Consider the following 9800-nt stretch of genomic DNA (forward strand, 5'->3'; position numbering starts at 1 on the left):
CTGTATTATTGGAAGGTTTAGGAGCAGCATATAGTGATACAGCTGTGATTGTTTTCTCAGACTGTTTAGCAATATGGATGGAGATGATGGAAGAAAGGGAGTTTATTAAAATAAGAAAGGGAATAAAAATACATTAGAAATTATGAGGATGAAACTGGAGAGTGGAAAGTATTGCAGTTATGGAAGGATCATATAACCATGAAAAACTTCTCTTTAAACTGGTCTGAATGGTGGATAGAATTTAAAAAGAAATATAAAACTGAATGATGGATTGAATTTAAAAAGAAGTATAAAAAGTGTTTTTTTTTTCTATTGCAAAAAAGGAAGAGAAAGGGAAGTATGGGAAAATGTATAGAAATGTATTAGAGCATTTAGAGAATAATGCAAGAGAGTATTATAATATAGAAAAAGAAAAAAAACATAAACAGAATGAAAAAAAATGCTGTTTAGGCGGAGATATTAATGAGGAGGGAGGGGGTATCTGCATATTTGGGTAAATAGTAAAGAGGACATTAGTATAATGAGGAAAAATGAAAAATGTAAAAGAAGAGGTGAAACGGACACAAGAAAGAATTATGGGTATTGTAGTACAGCCTGTGACAAACATGTATGAGTAAAAAGATGGAAAATAAGAGAGAATGGAAAGTAAAACAATTTCTAGAATGAGTTAAGGGAAAATTTGAAAAATAAATTACTATTAGTGAATTGGCTGAATTACTTAGGAAAGTAAATTATTCGGTATCAAGCCCAGACGGTATAGTGTATGGATTGTACAAGAAATTAATGGATTGGCAAAGAGAGTATTTTGTAAATGTACTGAAAAATGGTTGAAGGAAGGCTTTGTTTATGAAGAGCTGTGTAGTGAGGTACTAAAATTTATATGTAAGAAAAATAAGAATGAAAAAAATGCAGACCCATCACACAAAATAACACAAATTATAATGTTTTTAAATAAAAATAATACAGAGAAGAATGGAAGGAAGGATGAGGGATATAATGGAAGTATATGTGGTATAAAAGGGAAAGGATGTCAAGAATTGTTATTGTTTTTTAGATAAATTGTGGATGATGTAATTAAAAGGGAGGATTTAAACTTATGGTAAGCAATATTAGCAAGGTGTTTGATACTGTAGGACATAATGCTTTGTGGGATGTTATGGAGAAGTATGGAAAAGCTAATAAGAAGAGTGCATGTCAACATTTCAAAATAATAGAGTGAGAGTGTTAGTAAGTGGGTGGCTGAGTGGGGTATAAGACAAGGATGTACCTTATTTTTATTTATTTATTTTATTTTATTTGCAGTTGGTTTGCCAGGATAGTCCATTGGGCCAAATGAACCCGTTTTCAATGGAGTTCTGGGGAGAAAAGCTCCAAAACTAAGTAGGTTACAGTAGGTTATTCATAATAGATGTACAAATTATACCATTATACAGAAGTTAAACATACAAGAAAAAGCAATTTGCAAATAATACAGCAAAAACTAGAATGAATACAGTCTAGTGATGAAATTAATAGGTAATACAGACTAAAGGGAAATTTAGCACAAAAGTACTGAGAAATAATAACATATATGGAAGCATTTCACAACAATACTGAGAAATAATAACATATTAGGAAGCAATGCACAAAAATACTGAGAAGTAATAACGTATTAGGAAGCAATACTTAGGAAGTGTGGCCTAGTGTATTCTTTCCAATTATTGTAGGAATAATAATATGCATGTATGAGTTAGGGTGAATAATAAGGAAAGTTGCAGGAGGAAACAGTGGAAGAAGGAAGAGGGAGTTTGCAAGTGTTAGTTATGTGGGGTGGGAGCAAGAGCATTCCCACTGGGATACTAGATAATTAAATAAATGCATGCCTTGCACGAGAAGAAGGAATGCGTTACACATCCCGTACGGCTGCAGCTGCCCGTCCATAGATTATAGTTGCAGTGGCTATGCTTTTCACTTTGCACTATGGCAAAGTGCTGATGCAGCCGTTTGGTTTCGGCGATGTAGCTCGCAGGGAAATGTCTTGCAAGCTACACGCCGGAATCCCACACATATATGTATGTATGCGTGTGTGTGTGTGTGTGTGTGTGTGTGTGTGTGTGTGTATATATATATATATATATATATATATATGTATGTGTGTAAATATGTACATTTTATAAACATGTACATGATTTTTTTTTTTTTGTTAAATAAAGGGCCCATACTTTTTTTAATAGGTACCTTGGGAACTTTTACATCCACCTGAGCTACAACCACCTTGGTTTAATGTCTGCTCTGAAGGACATTACACTCAAAAGTACAGTACACTTCTTATTTCTCCCAAAGTCACCTAAGCTTCATAATATTAGATTTAGTGGAATATAAATACATGACAGAATAATTCTTATCCTTTGTCTATAAGCCCTTACTACCGTAAGTCTACAGTTATTGCCTTTTTTTCCTCTTCTGTCACTATTGTAGCCCCTCTCAGAATCAGTATTATTACTCCTCCTCTTTTCTTTTGTCCCTGATTCTCTGCTGAATATCCATTTTGAAATCCTTTCTCAAATTTATGTGCTCATTTCTATCCAAGTGCATCTCCTGGTGTAATATTGGTATTTACACATTACAGGCCTTGACATAATTCAGTTCTCTGCTTTTTGTCTGTGTCTACAAGGCCATTTACAGTCCATGTTCATATTGACAATGCAGCCATTTTGATAAAAAAATTGCTCCCACATTTTAAATATATTTCATTTGAATTTATGTTTGCAACTTGCAGCCTACATATTTACCATAAATGTTTGGCAAGCTGATATTGTATGTAGTTGTGTCTTCTCTTCTCTGTTTAAGGCCATCACTTACTTCTCCAGAAATTCTACTTCAATAAAAGCACTCAAGAAACAAAATTTATGATGTACATGTTCCAGAAAGGAAATTAATGTCTCTAAATAGGAGCAGTTGCCTAAAAGGGATGGCTATAACCAAAGGCATTGCCTAAGGTTGGGGTAACTATGCTAAAGCACATGGCAGACTTTATGTTCCCATAACATAGATAGCTATCTACCCTTATCTCACCTGTAGTCCGATCTCAAATGAGAAAGTCAACTTGCATTGTTTCATTATTTGTGTGTGTGTGTGTGTGTGTGTGTGTGTGTGTGTGTGTGTGTGTGTGTGTATATATATATATATATATATATAAAAATATATATATATATATAAATATATAATATGTTTATAAATATATATATATATATATATATATATATATATATATATGGATTCACTTTATAACCTCGAAATGCTGAAATATCGAATTTCAGTACCTCGAGACTATAAAACCGAATCCACAAAACACTGACAAATAAAAACCGCGAAACCACATAACCGAAAATATCGCACACACTACACTAAACATACAACACAACACCCACATCACAACATAAATAAAATAAAACACACATACACAACTCACACACACATAAGCAGGGGTGCAAGCCCCCCTGCACCCCTCACACCCCCTCTACTTATATATACTAACTCCGAGATTGCACAAACACAACACAAAAGCTCACTCACACACGCACATTCTCCAATCCCTCACACACACTCTAACTCCCACTCAAAACCCTTACAAAACACTCACTTACCTGACATAAAACCTACATCCACACACGGCACCGCGCACCACCAAAACACAAACCCAGACATTACGTAGCACAACTTCATAACCGCGAATTCGACATATATTTGACATATGTGAAATTCGCGATTATGAACGTTCGCTATTTCAAACATTCAACTTTATAGCTTTGAGATACTGAAATTCAACATTTCAACATTCAGTATTTCGATGTTATAAAGTGAACCCATATATATATATATATATATATATATATATATATATATATATATATATGTACATATATGGGGTTTATATCACGTCAGCAAATGCTAAAAATAGCGAAAGCTGATATATCGAACTTCAAAGTCCAAAAGCTGAAAACAGCGAAGTAACAGATCAGTGAATTTTTTTCCCAGGGAAAAGATTTGCTAGGCCATTCTCTGGGCTTTGCTGTTTTCTCCACTGTGGTGCAATCTCAGAGTTGGTATATTTAACTTGCGGGTGTGGGGGAGCAAAGCCCTCCACTTAATTTTGACTATATGCTTTTTTTTTTTTTTGGATCAGTGAATTTTTTCCTAGGGAAAAAAATTCACTGATCTATTCCTTCATTGTTTTCAGCTTTCAGAGTTTGAAGTTTGATATATCAGCGTTCGCTATTTTTAGCATTCGCTGATGTGATATAGACCCACATATATGTATGCATGTGTATAAATTTATATATATATATTTATAAAAACAAAATTGTGTGCTTTTACATTTAAAGCAGTAAAGTACTAAGGCTGATGGACAGGCAGCTCTTTGTATAACTATTCCCTGCACTGTTTCAAACTTTCACTGAACTGTTTTCCAATTTCCCCTTTAAGATTTTATTTTTCCTTGTACATTTCACTCAGAGCCCACTTTTAAGAACATTAGGATTACTTTCTTACATGTGCAGAGTCATTGACGTCTCCAACTTAAAATGTTTGTTAATAGAAAAAAAAAGCAGCTAGAAACTTTACAAGTGTAAATAACCCCTGGACACATTGGTCTGATCTCCAGTAATTAACTGCTTGCACCTGTTTGCTCCTTCTTAAAGCTGGGGCTAATGGAAAATGAGCAGTCAACTTTATACAGCCAAGAAAAAATACCATTTCCATGCTTTTTATAATTTTGTCTTACCTTTCAAGCCTATTTGTTTAATGTCCTTAGTTTAAACTAGATATTTTAGTCTAGATGCCCATGTTTATAAAAAAAGAGAGAGAATGTATCTTTTATCTACATATAATATGAGCATACATTTGTATACTTCCAACAGCAGAAGATCAAAGCATTGTGTTAACATTAACTTGCTTCCTCCCAGCCTTATTTTATTACATTGTAAAGCATGGGTACATTACAATTAAGAAAAAAACATTGTTTTATTTTAGTATCACTAGCATATATAGGAGTTTTAAAACTCCCCCACCTCATTTAAAGTATTTCTGACGGCACACTGTACAGAATCCTTTACAATATAACTTGCAGTTTACATCATGAGTTTCTTATGCAAATATTAATAAGAACAAGTTTTTTTTACTTACAGTTACTTCTTCAGCCTCTTCATTGTTCTACACACTAATGAGATAAAACAGGTTTTATGTTTTTGAGTGCTCCCACCAGTTTAATACAAATAATACACTTCCAGTTCTGTATCTAACAAGATTGTTCCCTTTCATTTACTAATTTCACATTGTTTCCAGTTTTCTTCTTGATCTTCTCAACCTCCCATCCCCAGTCCTCGGTTCAAGTCCAGTATATTCCTAATAGTTCTAGTCAGCACTTTTCTTTTGTTGCTCAAGCATTTTCCTTTGGAACAATGAAAATGACAAAGTCTCTCTATGATCTTTGTTAATATTAGGCAATTGTGAAAAGAATCCCCTTCATCTTGTTGGCTCTGTATTCACTAGCTAAACTTTATTTCTTCTTTATCTTATTCTGCATCCAAAAAATGTCTTTGACCCCCCCATGAAAAAATATTCTAAAGAGAGCTGTATAAAGCAGCTTGAATCTCACACCTGACTATCAACATCCCTTGATTGCTAGGATACTTTTTTTTATCTTCTGCCTGGTATACAGTAAGTAAACATTTTCCACAAACACTCTGGTGTTCCCAATTTTTAATAATTTTCCTTTCTGCCCCAGTTTTGTCAGGAGAAGGTAATTTAGCTGGTATTATTGCATCCTTCCTAATGCAGGTCTTGACTGCTTTCTCTTGGCCAGATTTGGAGCATACACACGATGGGCCGTCTCACTTAACAAATCCTACTGTAGCCTATCAGTCCAGTTGCTTATTTGTACTTTGTTAAAATTAATGAAATCTTTTACCAGTTTCTCCGATGTAGCAGAAAATATCAGCTTTTCTCTTTGTTTTCTGTCTTCTAAATCTACTGTCTTTGAAATAGTTATTCTTAAGAAGCCTTGTGACTGACCAATCTTTCTTCCATTTCAATCTCTAAATTAATCAGCTTATCTGAGTAACTACTTAAAGCTTCTCCTGTTTTTTTCCCCTAGCCTTTTGTTGCTTGACTTTATATATTCCTCTAATGTATTACTTATTTTAATCATCTCTTAATGCATTTAATTTTTTTCTCTAAATGGAAGCTGTCTTTTGTAATAAAACTGAAGCTTGAACTTCTTTTTGCTGCTAGTTACTTCCAAGCCATAGCTTTTCTTCTCATTTTCTGTTAGAGTTTCCCTTAGTTTCTGTAGATTTCTTATTTGATGGCATTCGGATAGTATAAATACTAGTCAGTAAATGACATTTACCAAGATTGATAACTTTTACTGTTTTTTCCTTAATATTTTCAGTTTTCACATTTTGATGGTTGGAATCATCCTGCTGCTCAGTGTGCATCTTGAAAGCACTTGTTATGCCTATTCTTGAATACAGTCTGGCATTTCCCAGTGAGAGATCTGTTATACTTATAGACTTACACCCACTTTTTAACCAGGCAAGTGCACTGGACGTGCAGTCACTTTTCAGAGTTGATCCTGAAGCATTGACTGGTTAATTGACTTGCTCAAAATCACACAGTAAGCAAATGAGTGCTGAAGAAATTAAACCCTGTCCCACAGGAATTGCATCTCACAGCCTTAACTCTCTGTGCTGACTGTCAGATAGTTGAATTTAGGTTCATAGGTTCATAGATTTGTATTAGGCTAACTGCCCTTGTGGGGCATATTAAGCTTAGTCAGTTACCCCATGTGAGAATCAAACCCTCCACCTTGTGTTTGTAAGGTAAATGACTTAACCATTATGCCATCCTCCTTCTTTATTCAGAGAAAGTTTACTAAAAGGCTGATCAGTTTCACATATCAATCATATAGTGAGAGACTTCAGAAATTGTAGTTATTCCATTTAGATTATAAACATTTTAGGGCTGCGCAACATATTGTGTTTAAAACTGTATGATCTGTTGAATAGTAGATTTAGACCTTGAATTGAAAACACAGCTGTAAAAGATAAGACCAGGTGGTCTACTTTTCACTAATAAAAATTACTAGAAAAAGGCATACTTATTTATCTCATTGTATTCCATACTTTGAAATGCATTTTCATTGAATGTGCATATGACATCATTTAGGTTTTGTAAAATAAGGCTGGAAGTTTATGTAGGAGTTCGAACCTATATGCTTGGGTTAAAAGATTCTGCATTCTTTGACAGCTTTCGTGCATAAATGCTGTGTGACCCAACTATGAAACTTTATCTTCTGACCAAACTTAGTATGTGTTAACACTCCTTGTTCTAAACGCACTATTTCAGTGTTAATAATGCCAGCTGTGTGTACATTTGCTGAAACTAAGGGGTCAGCTGACTGATATAGATTATTTAATTTGTGATGTGATTTCCTTTAATGCTATTCTTTCATAAAGTTAAAATGCAAGTAGTAGTCAAACTTTAGACTCCAGGTTTCCTGACTTCTTCAGCCTATTTATTTATTTTCACCTTACTGGTCTGGATCTCACATGCTCTGTTCATGTACCATGCATGGTTAAACTGGTACTACTGTAGCTATATGAATTTGTGCCATAACTCTCTCCTGCACAAACTTGATGTACTGTTATTACAACTGTACCTTCCTCTATCATCTCATCTCCAATATTATATATTCCTTGTGCCTCCCACCCTCATTCCATTCTTTGGGAGCTTTATCTTATCTTCCTGTGTCCTAGATTTTGAGCAAGCCTTTATAATTAAAAAAAAAATGTGTAAAACCTGGAATCTGTGTGTAGTGATGATATTGTAATACATATACCTCCCTGTATTTAACAAAACTATTCCTGTACAACCCATTTAACTGTTATTTTTAATGGAAACTGTTTGTAAATGATGTAATGGATGTTAAGGATCTCTGAATAATGGAACTGTTTTTCATGAATGAGACTGTAAATGATGAAGTAATGTAAATGATGTCTGTATAATGAAGTTTTTCTCCCTGAGCCTCTGCTGAAAATGAGCAGTGCTCAGTCAGAGTTTCCCTGTACCAAATGCCAATAAATAACTAAATACCTGCTTCATTCACCATGCCTGTGGTTAGGTGAAAATTTGTTCACCTGCTTATCTGTTCTCCTAACTCTTGTAATGCTTCATGACCTATCAATGGACCTAATTACCCTTTTATGACACATACACAATTCCAGTGGTACAGAATGCCAATGAAAACACTTGTATGCATGCACCTTATCAATAAACCAGTGTTGTATGACCCTTGGCCTTTCTTTGTTTGTGGAGCAACAGTAAGTTGTGGCATAATGCAGGCCATCCTTGAGCATGCCTTTGACACTGCCTGTCATGACCCCTTTATTGATCGTTACATATGTATATCAGGACAGCATCCCCACCCCCTCTCCTCTCAAATCGTGCACACAGCAACACATAGATGCATTGCAGTACATTCCGTATAAGCAACATATGGAGTTGAACAACCCACCATAAACAATCCCAGAAATATAGATGAAAGAGGTGTTCTTCCATCTCCCAGTGAGCAACACCAGGACTGCATAGTTGGGCATGTTGTCACCCCCAGTCAGAGCTTTAGATGATCATTGGAAAAAGAACCCTCCAACAATGAAGAGCTTCACATTAAACAATAATTTGAGCTATATTGTCATGTCCAATCACACTCCCCCTGGATACAGAGGTTAAAATGTCTCCCCACTCCTGTTAACAACATCCTGGAATAATGCTTGAAAAAACAATCACACTACACCTGTTACCAAGTGAGAGTCACACACAACTCTCCTTTTCAGAACATTAGTTACCCCACCTTTCCACATCCACATGGCACAGAGGACAACACTGGCAATTAAGTACATCCATACATTACAAAGTGCAAGAAAGGAAAGTCAGCAGTGTGACACCTTCCTGGCCTACCCACAGGGAGTAGACACCCTACTTCTTCAAAACATACCTTATATTGTTATTTAATTACAGAGACAGCATAATTCATAGGTGGTTACCTTCCCCTTGCTATTTACACCTTCCCCATTCAGCAGTCCTTTGTTTTCAACCTAATGCCACAGAAACCCCATGTGACTTAAGCTAACAAACAAAGATTTGCAGACAGTGTACAAAAGCAGTTGCAAAGCATGTGCTGTCTGCTTCCGTGTTCACTTTCCTCAGCTGTAACATTTTTCACATTCCAGGCAGGAATACCAAGTGCAAAAGCTCACCCTCCTCCTTTGTAGCCTGTTGGAAATTCTGTAGCGAGATGAGAATGACTAAGGAGATGATAACAGAAAGTAATTGCAGGAAACTAGACAAGAACTGTGCTACTAGGAGCAAATTCGTTAGAAGGGAAAAGTGAGAGAGTATGAAGAAATAAAGTAGGTATTTGAATTGAAGGTCAAAGAAAGTCTTAATATCAGGCATTGTTGATAGAAAACAGGCAAAATGAAGGAGTGAGAGGGGAGTATTTGGTGAAAAAACAGCTTTGGTAGGGTGTTTTAGTGGAATCAAGAACAGAGATGCTGTTAAGAAATGGATGATTAGTAAGACTTATTTGTAAAATGTTATATAACTATAACAAAAAAAGCAATTAGAAGAGACTAAAAAAGATAGGAGGAGGATTAGAATAATAAATTACAAAAGAGCAGTAGGAGTTAAATTGTAAGTTCGCTAGTTGTGCTGTGGAATCTAGAAGAGTTAATATATTTGATCAGAAGTGTTTGCAAAGG

The 9800-nt window shown here is 35.1% G+C and overlaps 1 protein-coding gene across 1 annotated transcript in view; it reads left to right on the top strand.

Moving 5' to 3' along the window:
* RFT1 (RFT1 homolog) overlaps positions 1-9800 on the top strand; it is an 871244-nt gene that overhangs the window by 34054 nt on the left and 827390 nt on the right. The gene's annotated exons all lie outside the window — the stretch shown is intronic.

Source organism: Protopterus annectens, chromosome 7.part0, assembly GCF_019279795.1.
Source record: "Protopterus annectens isolate FY-2018-M chromosome 7.part0, PAN1.0, whole genome shotgun sequence".
NCBI classification, from domain to species: domain Eukaryota; kingdom Metazoa; phylum Chordata; order Ceratodontiformes; family Protopteridae; genus Protopterus; species Protopterus annectens.